Source organism: Megalopta genalis, unplaced genomic scaffold (genome assembly GCF_051020955.1).
Source record: "Megalopta genalis isolate 19385.01 unplaced genomic scaffold, iyMegGena1_principal scaffold0221, whole genome shotgun sequence".
In the NCBI taxonomy this organism is placed as follows: domain Eukaryota; kingdom Metazoa; phylum Arthropoda; class Insecta; order Hymenoptera; family Halictidae; genus Megalopta; species Megalopta genalis.
In genome coordinates, this window is record NW_027476290.1 from 30,001 (window position 1) to 44,344 (window position 14,344).

The window sequence follows — 14,344 nt, forward strand, 5'->3', positions numbered from 1 at the left end:
TCAGTTCAGAAAATTACAGAGAGTGTTTGGTTGTGTTGCAGGAGTCAAACTGAATGATTTGATGCATAAAGTTTAATTAAACTCCCATTACTTTGCCGGGAAACATCGATTATTCCGATCTAGAAAGAGACAGAGACAGTCGATCCGCGTTATGTTAAATATTTCAAGGTTCCCGATTCCACAAAATTATAAAAAGTATACGGCTGTGTAGCGGGGATCAAAACGAGTAATTTCATGTATAAAGTTTAATTAATCTCCCAATAGTTTGCCGGGAAACATCGATTATTCCGATCTAGAAAGAGACAGAGATAGTCGATCCGCGTTATGTTAAATATTGCAAGGTTCCCGATTCCACAAAATTATAAAAAGTATACGGCTGTGTAGCGGGGATCAAAACGAGTAATTTCATGTATAAAGTTTAATTAAACTCCCAATAGTTTGCCGGGAAACATCGATTCTTCCGATCTAGAAAGAGACAGAGACAGACGATCCGCGTTATGTTAAATATTTCAAGGTTCCCGATTCCACAAAATTATAAAAAGTATACGGCTGTGTAGCGGGGATCAAAACGAGTAATTTCATGTATAAAGTTTAATTAATCTCTCAATAGTTTGCCGGGAAACATCGATTATTCCGATCTAGAAAGAGACAGAGACAGACGATCCGCGTTATGTTAAATATTTCAAGGTTCCCGATTCCACAAAATTATAAAAAGTATACGGCTGTGTAGCGGGGATCAAAACGAGTAATTTCATGTATAAAGTTTAATTAAACTCCCAATAGTTTGCCGGGAAACATCGATTCTTCCGATCTAGAAAGAGACAGAGACAGACGATCCGCGTTATGTTAAATATTTCAAGGTTCCCGATTCCACAAAATTATAAAAAGTATACGGCTGTGTAGCGGGGATCAAAACGAGTAATTTCATGTATATTGTTTAATTAATCTCCCAATAGTTTGCCGGGAAACAACGATTATTCCGATCTAGAAAGAGACAGAGACAGACGATCCGCGTTATGTTAAATATTTCAAGGTTCCCGATTCCACAAAATTATAAAAAGTATACGGCTGTGTAGCGGGGATCAAAACGAGTAATTTCATGTATAAAGTTTAATTAATCTCCCAATAGTTTGCCGGGAAACATCGATTATTCCGATCTAGAAAGAGACAGAGATAGTCGATCCGCGTTATGTTAAATATTGCAAGGTTCCCGATTCCACAAAATTATAAAAAGTATACGGCTGTGTAGCGGGGATCAAAACGAGTAATTTCATGTATAAAGTTTAATTAAACTCCCAATAGTTTGCCGGGAAACATCGATTCTTCCGATCTAGAAAGAGACAGAGACAGACGATCCGCGTTATGTTAAATATTTCAAGGTTCCCGATTCCACAAAATTATAAAAAGTATACGGCTGTGTAGCGGGGATCAAAACGAGTAATTTCATGTATAAAGTTTAATTAAACTCCCAATAGTTTGCCGGGAAATATCGATTCTTCCGATCTAGAAAGAGACAGAGACAGACGATCCGCGTTATGTTAAATATTTCAAGGTTCCCGATTCCACAAAATTATAAAAAGTATACGGCTGTGTAGCGGGGATCAAAACGAGTAATTTCATGTATAAAGTTTAATTAAACTCCCAATAGTTTGCCGGGAAACATCGATTCTTCCGATCTAGAAAGAGACAGAGACAGACGATCCGCGTTATGTTAAATATTTCAAGGTTCCCGATTCCACAAAATTATAAAAAGTATACGGCTGTGTAGCGGGGATCAAAACGAGTAATTTCATGTATAAAGTTTAATTAATCTCCCAATAGTTTGCCGGGAAACATCGATTCTCCCGATCTAGAAAGAGACAGAGACAGACGATCCGCGTTATGTTAAATATTTCAAGGTTCCCGATTCCACAAAATTATAAAAAGTATACGGCTGTGTAGCGGGGATCAAAACGAGTAATTTCATGTATAAAGTTTAATTAAACTCCCAATAGTTTGCCGGGAAACATCGATTCTTCCGATCTAGAAAGAGACAGAGACAGACGATCCGCGTTATGTTAAATATTTCAAGGTTCCCGATTCCACAAAATTATAAAAAGTATACGGCTGTGTAGCAGGGATCAGAACGCGTAATTTCATGTATAAAGTTTAATTAAACTCCCAATAGTTTGTCGGGAAACATCGATAGTTCGATCGCGCGAGAGAGACAGAGAAACGAACAGTCTTTTTTTCGATTTACGGCTAAAATAAATTTTTCTAATTTTTTTCAATAACATATTCCTGCTAAAATAACTTTTTTACATAGGGATTAAGCATTTAGAACGATACATTGTTTAAAATAAGGGCACTTTACTCTTGACATTTTACGGTTTTTTCAATTTTCTGAAAAATCCTATCATTAGATTTTTTTAAAAATACGATATTCTTGCTTAACTAACGTTTCTACATAGGGATTAAGCATTTAGAACGAAATCTAATGTCAGAAAATGGCACTTTACTCTTGACATTTTTCGGTTTTTTCAATTTTCTGGAAAATCCTATCATTAGATTTTTTTAAAAATACGATATTCTTGCTTAACTAACGTTTTTACATAGGGATTAAGCATTTAGAACGAAATCTAATGTAGGAAAATGGTACTTTACTCTTGATCGGTACGTTGGGACTTTGAAAATATTCGGGCGTTCCAATCGCTCGTCTGTTGCATCATAGCGCGTCTCGGCGCAATCGACCGATTCGCTCGATCCATTATTTTCGATTTACGGCTAAAATAAATTTTTCTCATTTTATTCAATAACATATTCCTGCTTAAATAACTTTTTTACATATGGATTAAGCATTTAGAACGATACATTGTTTAAAATAAGGGCACTTTACTCTTGACATTTTACGGTTTTTTCAATTTTCTGAAAAATCCTATCATTAGATTTTTTTAAAAATACGATATTCTTGCTTAACTAACGTTTCTACATAGGGATTAAGCATTTAGAACGAAATCTAATGTCAGAAAATGGCACTTTACTCTTGACATTTTTCGGTTTTTTCAATTTTCTGGGAAATCCTATCATTAGATTTTTTTAAAAATACGATATTCTTGCTTAACTAACGTTTTTACATAGGGATTAAGCATTTAGAACGAAATCTAATGTAGGAAAATGGTACTTTACTCTTGATCGGTACGTTGGGACTTTGAAAATATTCGGGCGTTCCAATCGCTCGTCTGTTGCATCATAGCGCGTCTCGGCGCAATCGACCGATTCGCTCGATCCATTATTTTCGATTTACGGCTAAAATAAATTTTTCTCATTTTATTCAATAACATATTCTTGCTTAAATAACTTTTTTACATAGGGATTAAGCATTTAGAACGATACATTGTTTAAAATAAGGGCACTTTACTCTTGACATTTTACGGTTTTTTCAATTTTCTGAAAAATCCTATCATTAGATTTTTTTTTAAGAATACGATATTCTTGCTTAACTAACGTTTCTACATAGGGATTAAGCATTTAGAACGAAATCTAATGTCAGAAAATGGCACTTTACTCTTGACATTTTTCGGTTTTTTTCAATTTTCTGGAAAATCCTATCATTAGATTTTTTTAAAAATACGATATTCTTGCTTAACTAACGTTTTTACATAGGGATTAAGCATTTAGAACGAAATCTAATGTAGGAAAATGGTACTTTACTCTTGATCGGTACGTTGGGACTTTGAAAATATTCGGGCGTACGCGGCGCGCTCGGCGCTTCGAACAGCTCCGGTGTCCCCATTATTTTCGATTTACGGCTAAAATAAATTTTTCTAATTTTTTTCAATAACATATTCCTGCTAAAATAACTTTTTGACATAGGGATTAAGCATTTAGAACGATACATTGTTTAAAATAAGGGCACTTTACTCTTGACATTTTACGGTTTTTTCAATTTTCTGAAAAATCCTATCATTAGATTTTTTTAAAAATACGATATTCTTGCTTAGCTAACGTTTCTACATAGGGATTAAGCATTTAGAACGAAATCTAATGTCAGAAAATGGCACTTTACTCTTGACATTTTACGGTTTTTTCAATTTTCTGGGAAATCCTATCATTAGATTTTTTTAAAAATACGATATTCTTGCTTAACTAACGTTTTTACATAGGGATTAAGCATTTAGAACGAAATCTAATGTAGGAAAATGGTACTTTACTCTTGATCGGTACGTTGGGACTTTGAAAATATTCGGGCGTTCCAATCGCTCGTCTGTTGCATCATAGCGCGTCTCGGCGCAATCGACCGATTCGCTCGATCCATTATTTTCGATTTACGGCTAAAATAAATTTTTCTCATTTTATTCAATAACATATTCCTGCTTAAATAACTTTTTTACATAGGGATTAAGCATTTAGAACGATACATTGTTTAAAATAAGGGCACTTTACTCTTGACATTTTACGGTTTTTTCAATTTTCTGAAAAATCCTATCATTAGATTTTTTTAAAAATACGATATTCTTGCTTAACTAACGTTTCTACATAGGGATTAAGCATTTAGAACGAAATCTAATGTCAGAAAATGGCACTTTACTCTTGACATTTTTCGGTTTTTTCAATTTTCTGGGAAATCCTATCATTAGATTTTTTTAAAAATACGATATTCTTGCTTAACTAACGTTTTTACATAGGGATTAAGCATTTAGAACGAAATCTAATGTAGGAAAATGGTACTTTACTCTTGATCGGTACGTTGGGACTTTGAAAATATTCGGGCGTTCCAATCGCTCGTCTGTTGCATCATAGCGCGTCTCGGCGCAATCGACCGATTCGCTCAATCCATTATTTTCGATTTACGGCTAAAATAAATTTTTCTCATTTTATTCAATAACATATTCCTGCTTAAATAACTTTTTTACATATGGATTAAGCATTTAGAACGATACATTGTTTAAAATAAGGGCACTTTACTCTTGACATTTTACGGTTTTTTCAATTTTCTGAAAAATCCTATCATTAGATTTTTTTAAAAATACGATATTCTTGCTTAACTAACGTTTCTACATAGGGATTAAGCATTTAGAACGAAATCTAATGTCAGAAAATGGCACTTTACTCTTGACATTTTTCGGTTTTTCCAATTTTCTGGAAAATCCTATCATTAGATTTTTTTAAAAATACGATATTCTTGCTTAACTAACGTTTTTACATAGGGATTAAGCATTTAGAACGAAATCTAATGTAGGAAAATGGTACTTTACTCTTGATCGGTACGTTGGGACTTGGAAAATATTCGGGCGTACGCGGCGCGCTCGGCGCTTCGAACAGCTTCGGTGTCCCCATTATTTTCGATTTACGGCTAAAATAAATTTTTCTAATTTTTTTCAATAACATATTCTTGCTTAAATAACTTTTTTACATAGGGATTAAGCATTTAGAACGATACATTGTTTAAAATAATGGCACTTTACTCTTGACATTTTACAGTTTTTTCAATTTTCTGAAAAATCCTATCATTAGATTTTTTTAAAAATACGATATTCTTGCTTAACTAACGTTTCTACATAGGGATTAAGCATTTAGAACGAAATCTAATGTCAGAAAATGGCACTTTACTCTTGACATTTTTCGGTTTTTTCAATTTTCTGGGAAATCCTATCATTAGATTTTTTTAAAAATACGATATTCTTGCTTAACTAACGTTTCTACATAGGGATTAAGCATTTAGAACGAAATCTAATGTAGGAAAATGGTACTTTACTCTTGATCGGTACGGTGGGACTTTGAAAATATTCGGGCGTTCCAATCGCTCGTCTGTTGCATCATAGCGCGTCTCGGCGCAATCGACCGATTCGCCCGACCCATTATTTTGGATTTACGGCTAAAATAAATTTTTCTCATTTTATTCAATAACATATTCTTGCTTAGATAACTTTTTTACATAGGGATTAAGCATTTAGAACGATATAATGTTTAAAATAAGGGCACTTTACTCTTGACATTTTACGGTTTTTTCAATTTTCTGAAAAATCCTATCATTAGATTTTTTTAAAAATACGATATTCTTGCTTAACTAACGTTTCTACATAGGGATTAAGCATTTAGAACGAAATCTAATGTCAGAAAATGGCACTTTACTCTTGACATTTTTCGGTTTTTTCAATTTTCTGGAAAATCCTATCATTAGATTTTTTTAAAAATACGATATTCTTGCTTAACTAACGTTTCTACATAGGGATTAAGCATTTAGAACGAAATCTAATGTAGGAAAATGGTACTTTACTCTTGATCGGTACGGTGGGACTTTGAAAATATTCGGGCGTTCCAATCGCTCGTCTGTTGCATCATAGCGCGTCTCGGCGCAATCGACCGATTCGCTCGACCCATTATTTTGGATTTACGGCTAAAATAAATTTTTCTCATTTTATTCAATAACATATTCTTGCTTAGATAACTTTTTTACATAGGGATTAAGCATTTAGAACGATATAATGTTTAAAATAAGGGCACTTTACTCTTGACATTTTACGGTTTTTTCAATTTTCTGAAAAATCCTATCATTAGATTTTTTTAAAAATACGATATTCTTGCTTAACTAACGTTTCTACATAGGGATTAAGCATTTAGAACGAAATCTAATGTCAGAAAATGGCACTTTACTCTTGACATTTTTCGGTTTTTTCAATTTTCTGGAAAATCCTATCATTAGATTTTTTTAAAAATACGATATTCTTGCTTAACTAACGTTTTTACATAGGGATTAAGCATTTGGAACGAAATCTAATGTAGGAAAATGGTACTTTACTCTTGATCGGTACGGTGGGACTTTGAAAATATTCGGGCGTTCCAATCGCTCGTCTGTTGCATCATAGCGCGTCTCGGCGCAATCGACCGATTCGCTCGACCCATTATTTTGGATTTACGGCTAAAATAAATTTTTCTCATTTTATTCAATAACATATTCTTGCTTAGATAACTTTTTTACATAGGGATTAAGCATTTAGAACGATATAATGTTTAAAATAAGGGCACTTTACTCTTGACATTTTACGGTTTTTTCAATTTTCTGAAAAATCCTATCATTAGATTTTTTTAAAAATACGATATTCTTGCTTAACTAACGTTTTTACATAGGGATTAAGCATTTAGAACGAAATCTAATGTCAGAAAATGGCACTTTACTCTTGACATTTTTCGGTTTTTTCAATTTTCTGGAAAATCCTATCATTAGATTTTTTTAAAAATACGATATTCTTGCTTAACTAACGTTTCTACATAGGGATTAAGCATTTAGAACGAAATCTAATGTAGGAAAATGGTACTTTACTCTTGATCGGTACGTTGGGACTTTGAAAATATTCGGGCGTTCCAATCGCTCGTCTGTTGCATCATAGCGCGTCTCGGCGCAATCGACCGATTCGCTCGATCCATTATTTTCGATTTACGGCTAAAATAAATTTTTCTCATTTTATTCAATAACATATTCCTGCTTAAATAACTTTTTTACATATGGATTAAGCATTTAGAACGATACATTGTTTAAAATAAGGGCACTTTACTCTTGACATTTTACGGTTTTTTCAATTTTCTGAAAAATCCTATCATTAGATTTTTTTAAAAATACGATATTCTTGCTTAACTAACGTTTCTACATAGGGATTAAGCATTTAGAACGAAATCTAATGTCAGAAAATGGCACTTTACTCTTGACATTTTTCGGTTTTTCCAATTTTCTGGAAAATCCTATCATTAGATTTTTTTAAAAATACGATATTCTTGCTTAACTAACGTTTTTACATAGGGATTAAGCATTTAGAACGAAATCTAATGTAGGAAAATGGTACTTTACTCTTGATCGGTACGTTGGGACTTGGAAAATATTCGGGCGTACGCGTCGCGCTCGGCGCTTCGAACAGCTTCGGTGTCCCCATTATTTTCGATTTACGGCTAAAATAAATTTTTCTAATTTTTTTCAATAACATATTCTTGCTTAAATAACTTTTTTACATAGGGATTAAGCATTTAGAACGATACATTGTTTAAAATAATGGCACTTTACTCTTGACATTTTACAGTTTTTTCAATTTTCTGAAAAATCCTATCATTAGATTTTTTTAAAAATACGATATTCTTGCTTAACTAACGTTTCTACATAGGGATTAAGCATTTAGAACGAAATCTAATGTCAGAAAATGGCACTTTACTCTTGACATTTTTCGGTTTTTTCAATTTTCTGGGAAATCCTATCATTAGATTTTTTTAAAAATACGATATTCTTGCTTAACTAACGTTTCTACATAGGGATTAAGCATTTAGAACGAAATCTAATGTAGGAAAATGGTACTTTACTCTTGATCGGTACGGTGGGACTTTGAAAATATTCGGGCGTTCCAATCGCTCGTCTGTTGCATCATAGCGCGTCTCGGCGCAATCGACCGATTCGCCCGACCCATTATTTTGGATTTACGGCTAAAATAAATTTTTCTCATTTTATTCAATAACATATTCTTGCTTAGATAACTTTTTTACATAGGGATTAAGCATTTAGAACGATATAATGTTTAAAATAAGGGCACTTTACTCTTGACATTTTACGGTTTTTTCAATTTTCTGAAAAATCCTATCATTAGATTTTTTTAAAAATACGATATTCTTGCTTAACTAACGTTTCTACATAGGGATTAAGCATTTAGAACGAAATCTAATGTCAGAAAATGGCACTTTACTCTTGACATTTTTCGGTTTTTTCAATTTTCTGGAAAATCCTATCATTAGATTTTTTTAAAAATACGATATTCTTGCTTAACTAACGTTTCTACATAGGGATTAAGCATTTAGAACGAAATCTAATGTAGGAAAATGGTACTTTACTCTTGATCGTTACGGTGGGACTTTGAAAATATTCGGGCGTTCCAATCGCTCGTCTGTTGCATCATAGCGCGTCTCGGCGCAATCGACCGATTCGCTCGACCCATTATTTTGGATTTACGGCTAAAATAAATTTTTCTCATTTTATTCAATAACATATTCTTGCTTAGATAACTTTTTTACATAGGGATTAAGCATTTAGAACGATATAATGTTTAAAATAAGGGCACTTTACTCTTGACATTTTACGGTTTTTTCAATTTTCTGAAAAATCCTATCATTAGATTTTTTTAAAAATACGATATTCTTGCTTAACTAACGTTTCTACATAGGGATTAAGCATTTAGAACGAAATCTAATGTCAGAAAATGGCACTTTACTCTTGACATTTTTCGGTTTTTTCAATTTTCTGGAAAATCCTATCATTAGATTTTTTTAAAAATACGATATTCTTGCTTAACTAACGTTTTTACATAGGGATTAAGCATTTGGAACGAAATCTAATGTAGGAAAATGGTACTTTACTCTTGATCGGTACGGTGGGACTTTGAAAATATTCGGGCGTTCCAATCGCTCGTCTGTTGCATCATAGCGCGTCTCGGCGCAATCGACCGATTCGCTCGACCCATTATTTTGGATTTACGGCTAAAATAAATTTTTCTCATTTTATTCAATAACATATTCTTGCTTAGATAACTTTTTTACATAGGGATTAAGCATTTAGAACGATATAATGTTTAAAATAAGGGCACTTTACTCTTGACATTTTACGGTTTTTTCAATTTTCTGAAAAATCCTATCATTAGATTTTTTTAAAAATACGATATTCTTGCTTAACTAACGTTTCTACATAGGGATTAAGCATTTAGAACGAAATCTAATGTCAGAAAATGGCACTTTACTCTTGACATTTTTCGGTTTTTCCAATTTTCTGGAAAATCCTATCATTAGATTTTTTTAAAAATACGATATTCTTGCTTAACTAACGTTTTTACATAGGGATTAAGCATTTGGAACGAAATCTAATGTAGGAAAATGGTACTTTACTCTTGATCGGTACGGTGGGACTTTGAAAATATTCGGGCGTTCCAAACGCTCGTCTGTTGCATCATAGCGCGTCTCGGCGCAATCGACCGATTCGCTCGATCCATTATTTTCGATTTACGGCTAAAATAAATTTTTCTCATTTTATTCAATAACATATTCCTGCTTAAATAACTTTTTTACATATGGATTAAGCATTTAGAACGATACATTGTTTAAAATAAGGGCACTTTACTCTTGACATTTTACGGTTTTTTCAATTTTCTGAAAAATCCTATGATTAGATTTTTTTAAAAATACGATATCCTTGCTTAACTAACGTTTCTACATAGGGATTAAGCATTTAGAACGAAATCTAATGTCAGAAAATGGCACTTTACTCTTGACATTTTTCGGTTTTTCCAATTTTCTGGAAAATCCTATCATTAGATTTTTTTAAAAATACGATATTCTTGCTTAACTAACGTTTCTACATAGGGATTAAGCATTTAGAACGAAATCTAATGTCAGAAAATGGCACTTTACTCTTGACATTTTTCGGTTTTTTCAATTTTCTGGAAAATCCTATCATTAGATTTTTTTAAAAATACGATATTCTTGCTTAACTAACGTTTCTACATAGGGATTAAGCATTTAGAACGAAATCTAATGTAGGAAAATGGTACTTTACTCTTGATCGGTACGTTGGGACTTTGAAAATATTCGGGCGTTCCAAACGCTCGTCTGTTGCATCATAGCGCGTCTCGGCGCAATCGACCGATTCGCTCGACCCATTATTTTCGATTTACGGCTAAAATAAATTTTTCTCATTTTATTCAATAACATATTCTTGCTTAGATAACTTTTTTACATAGGGATTAAGCATTTAGAACGATATAATGTTTAAAATAAGGGCACTTTACTCTTGACATTTTACGGTTTTTTCAATTTTCTGAAAAATCCTATCATTAGATTTTTTTAAAAATACGATATTCTTGCTTAACTAACGTTTCTACATAGGGATTAAGCATTTAGAACGAAATCTAATGTCAGAAAATGGCACTTTACTCTTGACATTTTTCGGTTTTTTCAATTTTCTGGAAAATCCTATCATTAGATTTTTTTAAAAATACGATATTCTTGCTTAACTAACGTTTCTACATAGGGATTAAGCATTTAGAACGAAATCTAATGTAGGAAAATGGTACTTTACTCTTGATCGGTACGTTGGGACTTTGAAAATATTCGGGCGTTCCAAACGCTCGTCTGTTGCATCATAGCGCGTCTCGGCGCAATCGACCGATTCGCTCGACCCATTATTTTCGATTTACGGCTAAAATAAATTTTTCTCATTTTATTCAATAACATATTCTTGCTTAGATAACTTTTTTACATAGGGATTAAGCATTTAGAACGATATAATGTTTAAAATAAGGGCACTTTACTCTTGACATTTTACGGTTTTTTCAATTTTCTGAAAAATCCTATCATTAGATTTTTTTAAAAATACGATATTCTTGCTTAACTAACGTTTCTACATAGGGATTAAGCATTTAGAACGAAATCTAATGTCAGAAAATTGCACTTTACTCTTGACATTTTTCGGTTTTTTCAATTTTCTGGGAAATCCTACCATTAGATTTTTTTAAAAATATGATATTCTTGCTTAACTAACGTTTTTACATAGGGATTAAGCATTTAGAACGAAATCTAATGTAGGAAAATGGTACTTTACTCTTGATCGGTACGTTGGGACTTTGAAAATATTCGGGCGTTCCAATCGCTCGTCTGTTGCATCATAGCGCGTCTCGGCGCAATCGACCGATTCGCTCGATCCATTATTTTCGATTTACGGCTAAAATAAATTTTTCTCATTTTATTCAATAACATATTCCTGCTTAAATAACTTTTTTACATATGGATTAAGCATTTAGAACGATACATTGTTTAAAATAAGGGCACTTTACTCTTGACATTTTACGGTTTTTTCAATTTTCTGAAAAATCCTATCATTAGATTTTTTTAAAAATACGATATTCTTGCTTAACTAACGTTTCTACATAGGGATTAAGCATTTAGAACGAAATCTAATGTCAGAAAATGGCACTTTACTCTTGACATTTTTCGGTTTTTCCAATTTTCTGGAAAATCCTATCATTAGATTTTTTTAAAAATACGATATTCTTGCTTAACTAACGTTTTTACATAGGGATTAAGCATTTAGAACGAAATCTAATGTAGGAAAATGGTACTTTACTCTTGATCGGTACGTTGGGACTTGGAAAATATTCGGGCGTACGCGGCGCGCTCGGCGCTTCGAACAGCTTCGGTGTCCCCATTATTTTCGATTTACGGCTAAAATAAATTTTTCTAATTTTTTTCAATAACATATTCTTGCTTAAATAACTTTTTTACATAGGGATTAAGCATTTAGAACGATACATTGTTTAAAATAATGGCACTTTACTCTTGACATTTTACAGTTTTTTCAATTTTCTGAAAAATCCTATCATTAGATTTTTTTAAAAATACGATATTCTTGCTTAACTAACGTTTCTACATAGGGATTAAGCATTTAGAACGAAATCTAATGTCAGAAAATGGCACTTTACTCTTGACATTTTTCGGTTTTTTCAATTTTCTGGGAAATCCTACCATTAGATTTTTTTAAAAATATGATATTCTTGCTTAACTAACGTTTTTACATAGGGATTAAGCATTTAGAACGAAATCTAATGTAGGAAAATGGTACTTTACTCTTGATCGGTACGTTGGGACTTTGAAAATATTCGGGCGTTCCAATCGCTCGTCTGTTGCATCATAGCGCGTCTCGGCGCAATCGACCGATTCGCTCGATCCATTATTTTCGATTTACGGCTAAAATAAATTTTTCTCATTTTATTCAATAACATATTCCTGCTTAAATAACTTTTTTACATATGGATTAAGCATTTAGAACGATACATTGTTTAAAATAAGGGCACTTTACTCTTGACATTTTACGGTTTTTTCAATTTTCTGAAAAATCCTATCATTAGATTTTTTTAAAAATACGATATTCTTGCTTAACTAACGTTTCTACATAGGGATTAAGCATTTAGAACGAAATCTAATGTCAGAAAATGGCACTTTACTCTTGACATTTTTCGGTTTTTCCAATTTTCTGGAAAATCCTATCATTAGATTTTTTTAAAAATACGATATTCTTGCTTAACTAACGTTTTTACATAGGGATTAAGCATTTAGAACGAAATCTAATGTAGGAAAATGGTACTTTACTCTTGATCGGTACGTTGGGACTTTGAAAATATTCGGGCGTTCCAATCGCTCGTCTGTTGCATCATAGCGCGTCTCGGCGCAATCGACCGATTCGCTCGATCAATTATTTTCGATTTACGGCTAAAATAAATTTTTCTCATTTTATTCAATAACATATTCCTGCTTAAATAACTTTTTTACATATGGATTAAGCATTTAGAACGATACATTGTTTAAAATAAGGGCACTTTACTCTTGACATTTTACGGTTTTTTCAATTTTCTGAAAAATCCTATCATTAGATTTTTTTAAAAATACGATATTCTTGCTTAACTAACGTTTCTACATAGGGATTAAACATTTAGAACGAAATCTAATGTCAGAAAATGGCACTTTACTCTTGACATTTTTCGGTTTTTTCAATTTTCTGGGAAATCCTATCATTAGATTTTTTTAAAAATACGATATTCTTGCTTAACTAACGTTTTTACATAGGGATTAAGCATTTAGAACGAAATCTAATGTAGGAAAATGGTACTTTACTCTTGATCGGTACGTTGGGACTTTGAAAATATTCGGGCGTTCCAATCGCTCGTCTGTTGCATCATAGCGCGTCTCGGCGCAATCGACCGATTCGCTCGATCCATTATTTTCGATTTACGGCTAAAATAAATTTTTCTAATTTTTTTCAATAACATATTCCTGCTTAAATAACTTTTTTACATAGGGATTAAGCCTTTAGAACGATACATTGTTTAAAATAAGGGCACTTTACTCTTGACATTTTACGGTTTTTTCAATTTTCTGAAAAATCCTATCATTAGATTTTTTTAAAAATACGATATTCTTGCTTAACTAACGTTTCTACATAGGGATTAAGCATTTAGAACGAAATCTAATGTCAGAAAATGGCACTTTACTCTTGACATTTTTCGGTTTTTTCAATTTTCTGGGAAATCCTATCATTAGATTTTTTTAAAAATACGATATTCTTGCTTAACTAACGTTTTTACATAGGGATTAAGCATTTAGAACGAAATCTAATGTAGGAAAATGGTACTTTACTCTTGATCGGTACGTTGGGACTTTGAAAATATTCGGGCGTTCCAATCGCTCGTCTGTTGCATCATAGCGCGTCTCGGCGCAATCGACCGATTCGCTCGATCCATTATTTTCGATTTACGGCTAAAATAAATTTTTCTCATTTTATTCAATAACATAT